The sequence below is a fragment of the Anabrus simplex genome, chromosome 2 (genome assembly GCF_040414725.1).
Source record: "Anabrus simplex isolate iqAnaSimp1 chromosome 2, ASM4041472v1, whole genome shotgun sequence".
Lineage (NCBI taxonomy): Eukaryota > Metazoa > Arthropoda > Insecta > Orthoptera > Tettigoniidae > Anabrus > Anabrus simplex.
The window spans coordinates 528,395,895-528,413,344 of NC_090266.1; the positions used below are offsets into that span (position 1 = coordinate 528,395,895).

Consider the following 17,450-nt stretch of genomic DNA (forward strand, 5'->3'; position numbering starts at 1 on the left):
AATATGGACCTAACATGTTCCTAACATGTTCATATGCACGGTTTCCACTGCGCGATCTTTTTACTAGGGTGAGAGTGCAATCAGTCTTGCTAACTCAAAACTACCATTATCACCACGGCCTCTATCTACCCATCTGACGTAACTGGATGAACATATTCATCTTGAAACTTCACGATGCTATGAATTATAGGGGACCTTGCCCTATCAATATCATTATTATTATTATTATTATTATTATTATTATTATTATTATTATTATTATTATTATTATTATTATTATCATCAATATAGATTTATTTTGTATCTACCATTACAACACCCAGGACTTATTCAGTTAGTTTTTGAGGTAAGTGTAGCCAGTAAGAATGGTAGGGGTAGACCAGGATATGGATATGGCAACCAAGTTACAACAGATGTAGGATGTAGTACTTACATAGAAATGAAACGGTTAGCACAGGACAGGGTGGAGTGGAGCGCTGTATCAAAATAGCCTATGGACTGATTACCCAAAGAACAACAATATTTCCCTTGCTTATCCACTTAACAACTTCTTTCATAACCTTCTTGAGCTTCTCCATATCCTCCCAAGACAGTCCAAGGCCCAGGATTTACTCAATACCACCAATCACCAATACCACCTTCACCATAACTGATGTTAACACCATTTGCATAATATTACAGTGATTGTTGAGAATTTTTATGAATTTCACTTTCAACCTGCACTGCCACCTGCCAGTAGTGCACCGGTATTGCTCACTTGAGGATCCCATGTTCGGTTACTGCGCTCATCTTCGTACTTTTTACTCTCATCGCTCACTCAGCACTCTACGTCCTTTCATTCACTGGCTGAATTGCAATTAATGTCATTACTTTATAAACATCAAATCTGAAAGTCTGTGTATGAAGTATACATCCATAGTTCTCTATTTACAGGTAGCTTTGTCTCCTTCTGCTTCTCTATATTTTATCTGGAAATCATTAAATACAGAGCTTAAATATCATCCTGTATATTGTCCACTGCCTTTTTTACCCGACAGAGCCAAGTCTGCAAGTCATTTTGGTAGCCTATCATCCACCTTTTTCCTGACATAAACCTATCCCCGAGACCACAATCACTAAAACTACACTCTACCCTGTACAAAATGAATGCAAGAAAAAATATATATGGCACCCTATTTCTACGAAGAATAATACACGTGAAAAACATTTGAACACTAGATATCAGCATGAAAAATTTGTCATAGGTTGCTTAAGACTATAATACACAAAATACATTTGTATTTTTTTATGATTATGGTGATGCTTGTTGTTTAAACATCTACGTAATCAGCCCCTAATTGTACAAGGTGAAACAAAATGACATGATAATTAAAATTTTAAAATGTATCCACTTACTAGAATTTAAAACAAACAATGATGAAGAAAGAATGATTATGAGTTTAAAACAATCAGTGGGTCTAATTCGAAATGTCTTATTTTCTGTTAAAATGATAGAAAATATGGATTACAGTACACTGCCTTGGAAGGGAGTAATATACATTATCCAAAATAATATTTAAAAAACCCACATTAAAATATACTAGTGGCCGTGTGGTTAGAGGCACGTGGCTGTGAGCTTGCATCCGGGAGATAGTGGGTTCGAATCCCACCGTCGGCAGCCCTGAAGATGGTTTTCCTTGTTTTCCCATTTTTACACCAGGCAAATGCTGGGGCTGTACCTTAATTAAGGCCATGGCTGCTACCTTCCAACTCCTAGGCCTTTCCTATCCCATCGTTGCCATAAGACCCATCTGTGTCGGTGCAACGTAAAACCACTAGCAACAAAAAGTATATATACTAACAGACTACAACAGAGTCAATAGAATAAAATGTAGTAAACAATAATATAAAGACTAATATTTTTGTATATTTGTATTCGTCTCTTGGCACAGGCCAGAGCAAAGTGTAGCTTCCACCAAAGTCCCAGTCTCATCCTTGGCTGTGACAATATGGAAGCTGCTGGGGTATGAGTGGTGCTGAGTAATGACATTTGGTGCACAAATAGTGTCTGACTGTTATATAAGGTTACAAAACAATAAGTTAAATTGCACAAGATCCACCTTTTCAATACAAGACATCCATGGACGTCATCATCAGCCAAATAGGGTCATTATACAAAGATACACATTAAAGTTAAAACACATAAAATTGAATCTCATAATTAAAAACTATCTATAACAAGTTAAAATATAAAGCATATTTATGCGAAATGTCCAGATTTGAATACGTAATTAGTACAAGATTGACAACTTGTTAGTCTCTAAAATTAAAACCTATCCCCGAGACCAATTTATATGCACTTCTTCATTTAACTACTTCATTCCTAACTTAGCCTTTATCCCTCCACACTAACATCCTTCTGCCATTGAGTCTATCAGTTCGTACTTTTAGACATTCTTGCTAACAAGTTGTCAATCTTGTACTAATTATATATTCAAATCTGGACATTTAGCATAATAATATGCTTTATATTTTAACTTGTTCTAGATAGTTTTAATTACGACGGTCAATTTTATGGGTTTTAAATTTAATGTGTATCTTTGTATAATGACCCTATTTCGCTGATGATGACGTTCATGGATGTTGAAACCGGTACCATTTAATAAATGATGATGTAATTTTAATGAACAACATATCTTGTATTGGAAAGGTGGATTTTGTACAATTTAACTTATTGTTTTGTAATCTCTATTCAATACGGACCAAACATGAAATTCTTGACTTTAAATGTTATGACAGGTGTGCTCATAGGATCAGTTGTGCTGCAGTGGCACCCTCTGGTCCAGTGAGGAAAGCAATGGCAAACTACCTACCTCCTCATCTTGCCTAGTACGCCTCATTTGGGTTCTGCCATTGGCTTTTTTGTGGTTTTCCTATAACTGCATAGCCTTTGGTGGTGCTATTTGATGATCCAAACAGCCGCTGGGCTGATGACCTAACAGACAGACAGATATGATAAAACAGCCCACTATCCCTTATAAAACTGATGACGAGGTTCGCTGACAGGTCGACATCCTGCAGGATGAGGGAGATGGTATTTGGGAGTTTTAGACTGCGGCGCAGTTCGGCCAGATCCACGCACTCCGTAAGGGTGTGTACCATGGTAAGATGACAGCCGAAATACACCCCGGGGGGAAGGGGGTCCTCCCTTCAGTAAATAGGAGTGCATTACTATACCGTGGCCGATCCGAAGACAACCTTATACCACTGCTTCCCTCCCAGAAGCCCGAAAGGAAATCCTTCATGCCTTCATTGTTCCTTTTTCGCTCTCAGCATATTTGGCAGAGGGGGGGCCTTCCACTCCATCTCCCAATGGGATATAACCAGATGTCTCTGCTGAGAGTGAATATCACTGGCTGGAACCTTGTAAGGCAATGCGGGCAATGTAACAGCCTCTTTGGCAGCCTTACCAGCTAACTCTTTTCCCTCTACACCCATGTGGCTTATGAGCCACATAAATGTGATTCTGGTGCCGGCATCCGAACACCCAGCCAGCAGGTCCTAGATCTGCTGCACCAGAGGGTTCCGAGGTAAACATGTATTAATAGAATGTTGCGAGCTCAAGGGGTTGGTACATAACAGAAAGTGCCGGCGCTAATTGAAGAGCATGTAATGCAGAGCTTCACAGATAACATAGAGTTCTGCTGTATACACACTACAGTCTTCCGATAGAGGAAAAAGAAACCTGTTATTGTCAACAACAAATGGATAACTTACTCCTGCTTTTGCACTCGAACCATCCATGCAAACAACCGAATCGGGGGACTGGCCAACAACGGACAGGAAGAGTCTTCGGTATATGGACTGGTGGGTGTTTTCCTCTGGGTCGATGGGTGAATCTAGAATTATTTCAGGAGGTACCCTACTTGGCTGTCTGACAAGACAAGGAACTGGAGGAACATCAAACAATCTGTGACAGCTATCCCAGTGTATTCCAACTGGTTGCATTGCTCGAGGATAAGCAGCATACAGCCAACAGTTTCCATTGTGGAATATGCAGGGATAGCGTGGGTGAAGTGGCATCTGTCACAAATTTGCAGCATAGGACAGAAGCATTTGCTGGCGCCTCACATATAAAGGTGGCACCCCAGATTCAGCGAGCAGGCTAGCAATAGGGCTTGTACAAAAAGCTCCTGTTGCTAACCTAACTCCGCTGTGGTGGATGCTATTCAGTTTCGCAAGGACGCTTTGTGACTTGCTGATCCGTATGATGCACTGCCATAGTCTAAGCTGGATACCATATGTGCCATATAAAAACTGCCACTAAGAAACTTCAATATATTCAGCTTCTGAGTGCATTTCGCTTTTATCTGCCACACGTGTGGCTCCCACCATAATTTGCTACCAAACTGTTCCACTCTCCTAATTGCTTGCTGTATTTGTCGCTCGGCGATGGCCATATTTTGCGATTTATAATGCAGAGAATTGTCTACATATAGCGATGGTATCACTGCTCAACCAGCGGCAGCGACAATACCGTTTATGGCAATTGCGAACAGAGCAACACTGAAAACCAATCCCTACGGGACTCCATTTTCCTGAACGTGGTATTGAGAATATATCTTCCCTACTCGGACAAGAAGTAGACGGAAGGACAAAAAATTTGCAATAACAACCGGCTAGTTACCTCGGAAATTCCATTGATGCAGGACTGAAAGGATGCCGTATTGCCATGTGGTATCATAGACTTTTTTTAAAGTCAAAGAAAACAGCCACCAAATGCTGTTTGCGGAGAAAAGCATTCTGGATAGAACTCTCCAGGCGTTCCAAGTGGTCAGTGGTCGAGCAAGTAGCTCGAAAACCATACTGGTACTCAGACAAAATTCCTCTTTTCTCCAGGCACCACACAAGTCAGCAATTCACCATCCTCTCAAACAACTTAGACAGTTAGACAAATAGGGCTGTAACCTCCTGCATACTTAGGATTTTTGTCAGGTTTCAGAAGAAGAATTACTACCAGTTGTATATATAAGTTTTTGCTGGTTTTTGTGATAAAGAAAACACATAATTTTCAAGGGAAATTCACTTTTCATTTATTCAAAGTATTGGCCAGCGGCTTCTACACACGTCACCCATCTTTCAGGGAAGTTATCAATATCATGCCAGAAAAACTGCGGCAAACCATTCGTCGAACCATTTTCCAACTTCCACGAAATTGCTGAAGTGCTGTTCTGCGAACGTGTGCCCTATTGATGCAAAGAGGTGATAGGTAATACTAATATAAATGCTCCGTTATTGGACATTATAAATTTTCCAGCTAACTCATTCCTGGTTGCCAGCGTTTCGCCCCCGTGTGCTAGGCTGGGCTCGTCAGTTGGTACCTAGCACACCTACCAAGACACTGGCTAGTGCATACCGTTTAGGCCACTGCGTAAGCTAATTGTAGCCACCAGCAGTGCCAATGCACTATGATAGACTTTGTCTTTATCAAAAATAGGTGATAGATGGCGCAGAAGGATGTCCCATCCAAACGATTTCAAAGTGTTTTCACTAGTTTTGCTGTGTGAGACAGCGCACTGTCGTGTAACAAAATCACCTTGCCATGTCTTCTGGCCCAATCTGGTCATCTTTTGATCAATTCAATATTTAAATTAATCATTTGTTGGTGGTAGCATTGAGCATTAATGGTTTCGCTGGGCTTAAAGAGTGCATAATACACAATACCGCACTGGTCCTTGCCAAAGCGATTTGGGCTTGGTGTTGAAGGACCGGCTTCGCCAGGTGATGGTCACGATTTTCTCCGCTTCGGGTTTTCAAAAAAAATCTATTTTTTTTATCACCCGTCACAATTCGATACAGAAATGACTTTCTTTCATGGTGTTGAAAAAGCATTTCACAAGCAACTGCAATTTTCCATTTGCCATTCATTCAAATCGTGTGGAACTCATTTACAGAGTTTACTGATCTTCTCCATTGCTCATAAACATCTTGCTGATTGTTCCTTGTGACACATTTAATGCTTGTGCCAATTGCTGTTGAGTTTGAGTTGGGTCATCCAATAACGCATGCAATTGCTTGTCTTCGCACTTCTGTGGTCTACCAGAGCGCGCACTACCTTTCACACTGAAATCACCACATTTAAATTGTCAAAACAATGGGTGGTGTGAATAAAAATGAGTCTAAGCGAGTGAGCGTGTGCTCACTGAGTGCCTGAGTGTCTTCCTGCTGATGAGCTTCCACTCAGAATTTGCGGTGGATAAAAATGTAGGGCGGAAGCACAGCGTACACTCGAGTGTCTGGAGCAGCAACTCAGTGTCACTGATCAAGGCCGTGCACGTGCCATGTATATAACACCTTAGACTGTGATAACACTTTGATGACTTCCGGGTATTTCAATGCTTAACATGGCAGGCGACGTGTGGAATTCCAGTCCGCTTTTATCTCCATTTTAAAGGAATATACAATTATGTTTTCAAAGTCACAGTTACCGCATAAGAAGCACAAGAAAACAAGTGCAATAAATCCAGTTCAGTGTGAACTACTCGCTAAATTTAACTTAAACATTTCCGTCCAACAACTGTCTGACTGGCTGAATGGTCAGCATTGAGGCCTTCGGTTCAGAGGGTCCCGGCTGGGTTGGGGATTTTAATCGCCTCTGATTAATTCTTCTGGACCGGAGACTGGGTGTTTGTGTTTGTCCCAACACTTTCCTTTTCATATTCGCACAACACACTACGCTACCAACCATCACAGAAACATGCAATAGTGATTACATCCCTCCATCTAGGGTTGCCGTCAGGAAGAGCATCCGGCCGTAAAACAGGGCCAAATCCACATGTGCGACAAAATTCGTACCCAGTACCCCATAGAGGTGGGAAAAGCGGTAGAAGGAGAAGAATAATTTCCGTCCAACAACTGTTGCTAAAAAATTACAAAACATGAAAACAAGACTGAAATATAAAGTAGAATTAAGGCATACGGGAAACAAATGCATATCGTTATAATAATGGGAGAAGCGGCTGATTAATCTGATGCAGGGGGAGAATAACCGTACCATCGGCCGTCTGAAAGGTAGGAAATCATAGCCTGAATATTACGACATTAATAAATTGAGGAAAATGGTAGGCCTATAATGTAACTGACAAACATTAATTATGTTGAAGATAATATATTGACAATTGAATTAAATTTTTAAGGAGCCAGACAGATCTGCAGGACCGGATGAGTTGGCCGTGCGGTTAAGGGCATGCAGCTGTAAGCTTGCATCCGGGAGATAGTGATGATGGTTTTCCGTGGTTTCCCATTTTCACACTAGGCTGGGGTTGTACCTTAAGGCCACGGCCGCTCCCTTCCTATTCCTACGCCATAAGACCTATCTGTGTCGGCGTGACGTAAGCAAGTTGTAAGATCTGCAGAAGTTGTCATCCCTTCGACTTTCTTCAGAGGCGTCATAACTCTGCAAACATCGGAGTTCCTCCAAATTCGGGAGTCACAGACGTAAATGAAATGGCATATGGCTTTTAGTGCCGGGAGATGCCAGGACGGGTTCGGCTCGCCAGGTGCAGGTCTTTTGATTTGACGCCCGTAGTCGTGATGAGGATGAAATGATGATGAAGACAACACATACACCCAGCCCCCGTGCTAGGGAAATTAACGAATCGAACCCGGGACCCCTGTGACCAAAGGCCAGCACGCTAACCATTTAGCTATGGAGCCAGACGTCATGGACAGTCAGGCCGTGATACATCTACAATGGTTGAATTCTTCCTTTCCATTGCAAGTGGTCTGTACATTAATACTAGGGACGCCTTTTCTGTAAATAATGTCATTCCCATGAACATTTGGATTCTGAATTTGTACACGAGTACAGTCTAGTTCCGACAGCATAAGGGAAGCTCAAACGTTCTTGCCGTTTAGCCCGTGCTACCTGCATCTAAGGCCGGCCCCGTGGTGTAGGGGTAGCATGCCTGCCTCTTAACCGGACGCCCCGGGTTCGATTCCCGGCCAGGTCAGGGTTTTTACCTGGACCTGAGGGCTGGTTCGAGATCCACTCAGCCTACGTGATTAGAATTAAGGAGCTATCTGATGGTGAGATAGTGGCCCCGGTCTAGAAAGCCAAGAATAACAGCAGTCGCTTGGTAGGCGAAGGCCCTTCAAGGGCTGTAGTGCCATGGGGTTTGGTTTGGTTTCCTGCATCTAAGCAATATTTGTTGGAATTTTATCTAATAATCTGCTTTCATTTCTGTTCCTGTCAAAACCTGCGAAAATATTTTTTACACAGTTCTCCCAGATGTCTTCACCAACTCCACTCTGAAACCCAGGGTCACCAACATAACGCAAGAAGATTGTTTCTTCATTTGTAAGTGCACCACCTCTCGTTTCTTTGGAGTACCCAAGGAAATGCTCTGGTGACCATTCAGCATGCTTCCTGAAAATCCATAGCCTGTTTCCAGTCATCTGACCGGGTCAGGAATGGAATGAAAGAAGCGGTGAGGATATGAATCGTGCCGGCTGCCAAAGCCTGTCGCACTCCTCTGGGGCAATGTTTAATGACTGACAGATGAAATGTAATGATACTGGAGAGTGTTGCTGGAATGAAAGATGACGGGAAAAACTGGAGTACCCGAAGATAAACCTGTCCCGCCTCCGCTTTGTCCAGCACAAATCCCACATGGAGTGGCCGAGAGTTGAACCACGGAACCCAAAGGTGAAAGGCCGGCGCGCTGCCGTCTGAGCCATGGAGGCTCTTCAGTATGCTCCTTACTGGACCTTTATAACAGTCTGTAATTGAGTTGAGATGATTCTCTGCGAAGTTTATATAATTTTCTTTTCCGATTAACAACCACCATTACCTCTGCCATGCTATTGAACTTGACACTATCATTTGGAGTCACCTACTGAGTTAGCTCAAGGAAACATGAGCAGGCGCTTACCGGAAAGAGTGCCTGCTTTATCTTTATTCACCAGAAATCTGGAGCGCCCACTCTGCTACTCGAGCGACTGGAGTGTGTGCTCAAGGTCACAGGTCTGCTGTGAGTGATGGCTTCCGACAGGCCGTTTTTATTCACCTCATTGCGAGTGCCTGCTCTAAATTCGCGAGTAAAGAGTGCGTGCTAATTTTTATTCACACCACCCAATGTCTCATATGTTCTAATCAATGGACGTGTTCACCATACGTGTCTACCAGCAAACAATGACGATTTTTTTTTTGCTAGCGGCTTAACGTCGCAACAACACAGATAGGTCTTATGGCGACGCTGGGATAGGAAAGGCCTAGGATATGGAAGGAAACGGCCGTGACCTTAATTAAGGTACAGCCCCAGCATTTGCCTGGTGTGAAAATGGGAAACCATGGAAAACCATCTTCAGGGCTGCCGACAGTGGGACGACAATGACTTTCCACAGCCTTTTTCTTTTGATTAAATAAGAAAAGCAATGCATGCCGCACCACATCGACATTATCAGTGAACGATACAACATAGGCGCTAGTGTTTGGCGGACTCAATTTGTGTGTGTTGGTAGGTTAATGTCAGACGAACAAACTAACGTATGTGCCAAATTCATACGCTGCATACTGTTCGCTGGCGCCATCTCTTAGTGAAACCAGAAAAGACTTATGCATACACCTGGTATATCCTCTCGCCACTATGATGGAATCTCACCCTCTATCCAGATTTGGTTGAACACCCCGAGAAGAGAGAAGAGACTATCCTCACTGAGGTGTGTCAACATCTGTTTATGGACATCATCCGGTCCGGGAGCCGTGTCCCTGCAAAGCGCCAATGCGCTGCCGAGTTCCCACCTCATAAAGGCTACGTTATAATCCTCTGAAGCTAGAGTGGCAAAACATGGATGGTGACGTTCTGCCTCCCGCTTCAGAGGTAAGTATGTATTTTTTTTAATGAGAAAATAAACATATTCCAAAACTCTCCCCTTTTTTCATGAAAAAATAAACTATACTTCAATCCAATCCAATAAGCCTATAAAAACTCTTAAGTTTGTTGCTCGATAAATTCTTAGTATACAAATCAGCAGCATTTCTTCCTGATGCCACATTCACAAACTCTAGTCCTTTCTATACTAGTTCTCTGCATACATGATCCATGATGTCAGTATGTTTTGATCTTTAACACAAATTATCACTTTTACTTAACTTAATTGCTGCTGCATCGTCAGCAAAAATTTTACAAGGAGTATCCATAAACCTTTCCAACCTTAGCTCTGATAGCAAATCTTTCATCCAGATCACTTCTCGAGAAACCTCTACCATTGCCATTTATTCGGCATCCAATATGAAGACATATTCATTTAAATGTTTATGGTTGTCTACTAACATACGGATGAACATAGGATCAGTGTATTGGTAGAAACTTCTCAAAGGATGACCATACTTAATGTATGCTTATTAGGTGAGCTCGACATTTTCACAATAACATTCCCTTATATGTTGCTGGTTTATCACTTTCTTGTTTATTGTTAAACATTTTCATTTACCGTAAGTTTAGTTTCAATGTATGAGCTGTTTATAATTGGTATAGGCCTAATTTAGACAGCTGTTAGTAGTCAGTTGAAAGTAGTTCAATGAGGAAGCTTATTCACCATAAAAACTGTAGTGAAAGTGTTGCCTTTAATTGTTAATTCCTCTTAATGTTTGGAAATCAGCATCTGTATTCCTTCAAAATAATCAGTTGTAGAGGAAATAAAGTTATTTAATTTGATGTTTAATGACTGGATTGACCAATTATGGAAGTTGGAATCTTGTTCCAGACACTCCTTATACATACTACTTAAGGTTTCTATTAACTCTTAGTGAAACACAATCCGAACCAATGAGGCAGTAATATACCAGATTGCTTCAGTGCAATCAACATGTTTCTGAGAGGGAAACTCCAGCAGAACAGCTACATGAGCCGATAGCTGGTGTGAAGAGGAGCAGTCTATATTTTTTACTAAACCTACAGTGGCTTTTTCATTGCTTACACACTTTCTCACCTATAATTCAATATGAATTGTAAGTTTTGGGGAACCCTGGAAAATGCAAACTGTTCATTCCCTAACATGAGGGATACGAGACCACTAGCCTACCACCTATTCCTGGTCTGGACCTAATAAGCCCTGAAGTTAAGTTCACAATACCTTCATCTTCAATCTATTTTATCTGATAAATACATTCCAACTCGACAAGATAAAGGTGTATTAAATGAAATTAAATTAAATGGTGTATTAAAAGTACTCCAAACACAAAGATATCGAGGTATTACCTATCATCTTGATTAATAAATTTCATGATGTTCCGTATTGATATCTATAGTATGTCATAGAAAGAAAGAGATCCACCTTATCAATACTAAATTTAATAATGTTTTTTAAAACAGGACCGGTTTCGACTTATCACAAGTCATCCTCAGCTGTCATTTACATACACATTAGAATACATGTTTTAACAGTTGTATCTTACAAATAAACATGTCATGTTTGATAGACATTAGGTAGTATGTCTAGAAGTGAAATTCTGCTTCTTATATCTAAGTTTAGAGGATCAAGAATATTAAAAAGATATCTATCTTTAACACACTAAAAGAATTATAACATATGATAAAATTTGTTGGTTACACCTGACCTTGAATATAGCATTAACGTTCAAGTTTTACTAGTAATAGTTCTTTAAAAGGACTTCATATTGCGTTGTTTTTGGTCGACTAAATATGCTTAAATGTAGCCGCATGTGCTTATATAGTATACTTCTTTTTAGGCTTAGACTTTGTCAAAATGAGTAATGTGAATTCGAAGTTGAAATTACAATAACAAAATGAAATGCGTTTGAAATAATAGTAAGCTAGGTAATTGTAACCTCTGTTGAATAACTCCTGCAATTATATGCTATTTAAAATACATTTCATGCAAAGAAGACATTAGCACACTTCAATATACCACAAGTTCACGATATAGTACACGCCAAACTGCCAAGCGATACACTTCCCAATCATCTCACGACAATAGTTAGCAAGTATCATAGACCGAAAAAGAACCACCTACAACAACAGCTTTCAAAACCCCAGCAGCACATTCATCTTCAATCTGTATATTTAACAAGACAATATAAGTTTACAGTGATTGGACTTTAGCAAATAGTGGCCAATAGTGCCCCATTTGAACTTGGCATGTACACGTGAAGAACAGTACTTCATATGAAGATTTACAAATTTGCAGGACTGCCTCTTACCTTTTAACTTGCATATTGAAATGTACCACTGTCTTATGTTGCATTTAATGTATTTTACACAGTATATATTTGAAGAGGTCATTCAATACAGGTTTTAATTACCTGGCATTTCATTTCTCAACGCAATCTCAAATTCAGATTCACATTAATTTGACAAGGTTTATATAAGGTATACTACCCCATTTGAAATTGACATATACGCATGAAGAAAGAACAATACTTCATATGAATTTCACAAAACATATATGATTGTCTTATACCTTTCAACTTTTATATATTGAAGTGTGCTAATGTCTTCTTTGCATGAAATGTATTTTAAATAGCATATAATTGCAGGAGTTATTCAACAGAGGTTACAATTACCTAGCTTACTATTATTTCAAACGCATTTCACATTGTTATTGTAATTTCAACTTCGAATTCACATTACTCATTTTGACAAAGTCTAAGCCTAATAAGAAGTATACTGTATAAGCACATGCGGCTACATTTAAGCATATTTAGTCGACCAAAAACAACGCAATATGAAAGTCCTTTTAAAGAACTATTACTAGTAAAACTTGAACGTTAATGCTATATTCAAGGTCAGGTGTAAACAACAAATTTTATCATATGTTATAATTCTTTTAGTGTGTTAAAGATAGATATCTTTTTAATATTCTTGATCCTCTAAACTTAGATATAAGAAGCAGAATTTCACTTCTAGACATACTACTTAATGTCTATCAAACATGACATGTTTATTTGTAAGATACAACTGTTAAAACATGTATTCTAATGTGTATGTAAATGACAGCTGAGGATGACTTGTGACAAGTCGAAACCGGTCCTGTTTTAAAAAACATTATTAAATTTAGTATTGATAAGGTGGATCTCTTTCTTTCTATGACGTATTACCTATCAATCACACAGTGACTCCTAATGAAAGTACAAACTGATATTTGATTGGAAATGAATATTCCCTCACCAGTAACCCTGCTTATTTAATTCATTACATATCCAGCTTTTAGGGACTACAAAGATACACTTCATTTCTATGACTAGGCCTATATATGCATAAAATGGAAAACACTAAAACAGCTGCAGATTGAACGTCACTGTGAAAGTGGTACACTGCCCAATACATGGCTCCCATTGGACTACCAGGTGTGCAATGTCTGGCTCGCACATTATGAACCGCACAAACCTTCGCTCTGTGCATGAAGACAGGCATTACATTTAAGTAACCCTCCGTAGATCAACGTGGAACGTGAAAGAGGTTATACATCTGTGGTGCTAAGAAAGCTGGTAATTTTCTATTACCAAAGGGGTAAATCTCTGCATGGTATTGTAAAAATTATGAATCGCAAGTCATTCTACTGTGCAAAATATCATTAGTTGCTTTCACCTGTACAGCAAAATTGAGAAAAAAGAGAAGTCTATTTCTAGAAAAATATTCACTGCATCAGACGAGCCATGGATTCGACGTAAAAAAAATTCCTAGTTATGTGCGCCAAAACTTGCCAAGGAAGCAGAAGTCGTACTGAAGTTAACAGCCTGCCCAGAAACCGTGGAGAGAGTACTTTGCAGAGAGAATTTCAATGGTCAAGTATCGCGCAATATACCATAGATCAGCAAGAAGAAAAAAAAGTCTCGGGTTCCAGTTTGCCAGAGATCACTCGGATAAATCTTTTGACTACTAGAAAACAGTAATATTTACTAATGAAAGTAAATTCAGGGTGTTTGCAGCAGATGGGAAGGTCAGTATCTGGCGTAAGCCAAACACGGAGTTTGCAGAAAAGAATCTTTGGCCGACGGTGAAACACGGTAGTGGGTGTCTGATGGTATGGGGTTGTACGGCAGCTTCGGGAGTAGGAAAACTCCATTTCATAGATAGCACTGTGGATCAAGATGTGTATTTAGACATGGTAAGGAAAGAACTGACACAGAGTGCAGCGAAAATAGGCTGAGAAGATTTTCAAAATATTCCTTCCTCCTCTCCAGTGATACCCTGGGATCGTAAGGAGGTAAGGCTTTTTACGGATGATGTTATTCTCTATAGAGTGATAAATAAGTTACAAGATTGTGAGCAACTGCAACGTGACCTCGAAAATGTTGTGAGATGGACAGCAGGCAATGGTATGTTGATAAACGGGGTTAAAAGTCAGGTTGTGAGTTTCACGAATAGGAAAAGTCCTCTCAGTTTTAATTACTGCGTTGATGGGATGAAAGTTCCTTTTGGGGATCATTGTAAGTATCTAGGTGTTAATATAAGGAAAGATCTTCATTGGGGTAATCACATAAATGGGATTGTAAATAAAGGGTACAGATCTCTGCACATGGTTATGAGGGTGTTTAGGGGTTGTTGTAAGGATGTAAAGGAGAGGGCATATAAGTCTCTGGTAAGACCCCAACTAGAGTATGGTTCCAGTGTATGGGACCCTCACCAGGATTACCTGATTCAAGAACTGGAAAAAATCCAAAGAAAAGCAGCTCGATTTGTTCCGGGTGATTTCCGACAAAAGAGTAGCGTTACAAAAATGTTGCAATGTTTGGGTTGGGAAGAACTGAGAGAAAGAAGAAGAGCCGCTCGACTAAGTGGTATGTTACATGTAACTAATCTCATTATTAGACCCGTATTGGACTATGCTATGATATACTAACAATTTGTTGGTTGTTTTGATCCACCTTTTCAATACAAATTACAGTTTGTGTTGCTAAGTTGTAATGTTACAACACTAATTTACCGGGACATGTTTCGCTTGATGATGCTTGTGAATAAAAGCGAAACATGTCCCGGTAAATTAGTGTTGTAACATTACATCTTAGCAACACAAAAATGTAATTTGTATTGAAAAGGTGGATCATGCTTGTGAATAAAAGCGAAACATGTCCCGGTAAATTGGTGTTGTAACATTACAACTTAGCAACACAAAATGTAATTTGTATTGAAAAGGTGGATCAAAACAACCAACAAATTGTTAGTATATCATAAGTGGTATGTTCCGAGCTGTCAGCGGAGAGATGGCGTGGAATGACATTAGTAGACGAATAAGTTTGAGTGGCGTTTATAAAAGTAGGAAAGATCACAATATGAAGATAAAGTTGGAATTCAAGAGGACAAACTGGGGCAAATATTCATTTATAGGAAGGGGAGTTAGGGACTGGAATAACTTACCAAGTGAAATGTTCAATAAATTTCCAATTTCTTTGAAATCATTTAGGAAAAGGCTAGGAAAGCAACAGATAGGGAATCTGCCACCTGGGCGACTGCCCTAAATGCAGATCAGTATTGATTGATTGATTGATTAATTAGGAGTTCACCTAGGTACTAACTGTCCATACATATCCTTCAACAACACAAAATATACAGACTGTACCATTTTCATTATGGTGTAAAGCTTGACCTAAGAATATGTCATTTTTTGTTGTAGGCCAAAATGTACATATTATTTTGTGAAGATATTTTCTTTTTGTATTTACTGTATGATGATTGTAAATAAATAAATGAAATATTTTTATTTTATTCCAAACGTGATGTTTTCCAAGAAATTCTACGCGGAAAACACCGTTATTGTAACATTATATATTCTGTAAAGAAATTGTTGGCACCAAACACCCCATCTCATGACAGCAGAACAGCTGATTGCAAGCTCAGTCCATGTTAGCCATACCGCTCGAACTAAGGCTTACTGACAGCTCAAACGAACGTTAAACGCGAGTAAAAGAGAAACGGATAAAGGGTCCAGCTTCTAAGAGGGAGGTCATTTCAAAAGTAATCACCTTTTAACAAATGTACGAGCAGGCATTTTACCCGCGTATGCAATGTACCAACCAGCAAACACTTCAGCCAAACTGTATTCGTTTACTCAAAATAACTTGCTTCGATGCTCACCTGTCATTTGTTTCTTCAATATGAAGTTCGTGTTTTCTGCTCACGATCTGTGTCCAATCATATGAAATATTCACGAAAATAGATACATTTGTATAACGTCCTCGTGCACAATATACTACACAGCAAATTCGCTTGTGAAATAAGTACTTGAAAAAATCTAATCAGCAAGATTTGATTATATAACCAAAGAGTAACAACCCGTTCCGTCAACAGATAGCAGCACATTGCTATTAAGTTTATAGTTTTAGTTATACAGTATATACGTCAACATTGCTGGAAGTCAGGACGTTCGCTCGTTTGTGGATAAATTAATGTAGGTATATTGTCAGTATGCACGGAGTATATTTTTAAGGGAATTAATTACTTCTTCAAATCAAAAAGTAATTTATATGGAAGAAATCATAGCGTTTATGGAACTAACATGACATGAGTATGCCTTTGAACTATACAATCTTGACCTGAAGAACGATACTGTCACGTCCCGGTATTCTGTAAATAAAATTCTTAGTCTGTCCTATCACGTAGCCTTTTACGCATTTCATTATGTTAAATGAAAGACATAATTTGTAGTATAGACTTGTGCGAGTTCTGAAATTCTGGAAGCATGCGATTAAGACATTGAATGATAGGTTATTAAATGTTACATACCTCCTGTGATAACATATTTATTTAGTAAATGTAGCTTTAATCAGTAACACAAACAGCGGAAAAACTCTTGATAATTATTAATAAGAACATACATAACATGTCCTGCAAACTGACAATGCTCTTATTTATCCATAATAAATCTATATTTCCCTTGTTCATGCATTAGAAGAGTTATTTGAATTATAGAAAATACTTCTTTCACAACTGGCCAAGCTTACGTTCAGCCCCTCTTGGCTGAAGTGATGATCTTAAATGATAATGCCAATCAACCTCCAGACTATTCTCCTAGGTATCCTCTCCTCCTCCATTTACCTCGTATGACCTCACCATCGAAGGCGATTTATGTGTACAGCTTCATCAGGTTCATTACTAACTTGGACTTTACATCCTCATTCCGAGTACACTTCTGCCATTGTTCCCATCTGTTTGCACCAGCAATTGTTCTTGCCCACTTTCATGTCTCTTACTTGTAACCTATGCATAAGATATTCTGAGTCCACCCAGCTTTCACTCGCATTAAGCAAAGTTGGTCTGGAAAAGAAAACTGTGTAAAGATATTTTCGTCCAGTACCTGACTTTCTTCTTACAGAATTCTGCTGATTGCAACTGCAAACTCGCTGCTTTAGCTTTACTGCACTTTGAATTAGTCACTCTCACAATACTACCCTCCTGAGTGATTACACATCCTAAATAGGCCTACTTGATATTAACTTATCTGTGTTTCAG

At 39.5% G+C, this 17,450-nt stretch overlaps 2 protein-coding genes across 7 annotated transcripts in view; one reads left to right on the top strand and one right to left on the bottom strand.

Annotated features, from left to right (window-relative positions):
• The window catches only part of LOC136862909 (tetratricopeptide repeat protein 39B), a 545,055-nt gene extending 528,848 nt beyond the window's left edge, over nt 1-16,207 (bottom strand). For both annotated transcript variants that reach the window (XM_068226207.1, XM_068226205.1), the window contains exon 1: nt 16,077-16,207. The gene's annotated coding sequence lies outside the window, so the exon portion shown is untranslated. The remainder of the gene's footprint in view (nt 1-16,076) is intronic.
• A 126-nt stretch (nt 16,208-16,333) lies between these two features.
• Nucleotides 16,334-17,450, top strand: part of LOC136864204 (TBC1 domain family member 22B) — a 276,001-nt gene continuing 274,884 nt past the window's right edge. For 2 of the 5 annotated variants that reach the window (XM_067140892.2, XM_067140888.2), the window contains exon 1: nt 16,334-16,389. The gene's annotated coding sequence lies outside the window, so the exon portion shown is untranslated. The remainder of the gene's footprint in view (nt 16,390-17,450) is intronic. The other 3 variants (XM_067140893.2, XM_068226209.1, XM_067140890.2) reach the window with 3 other exon arrangements.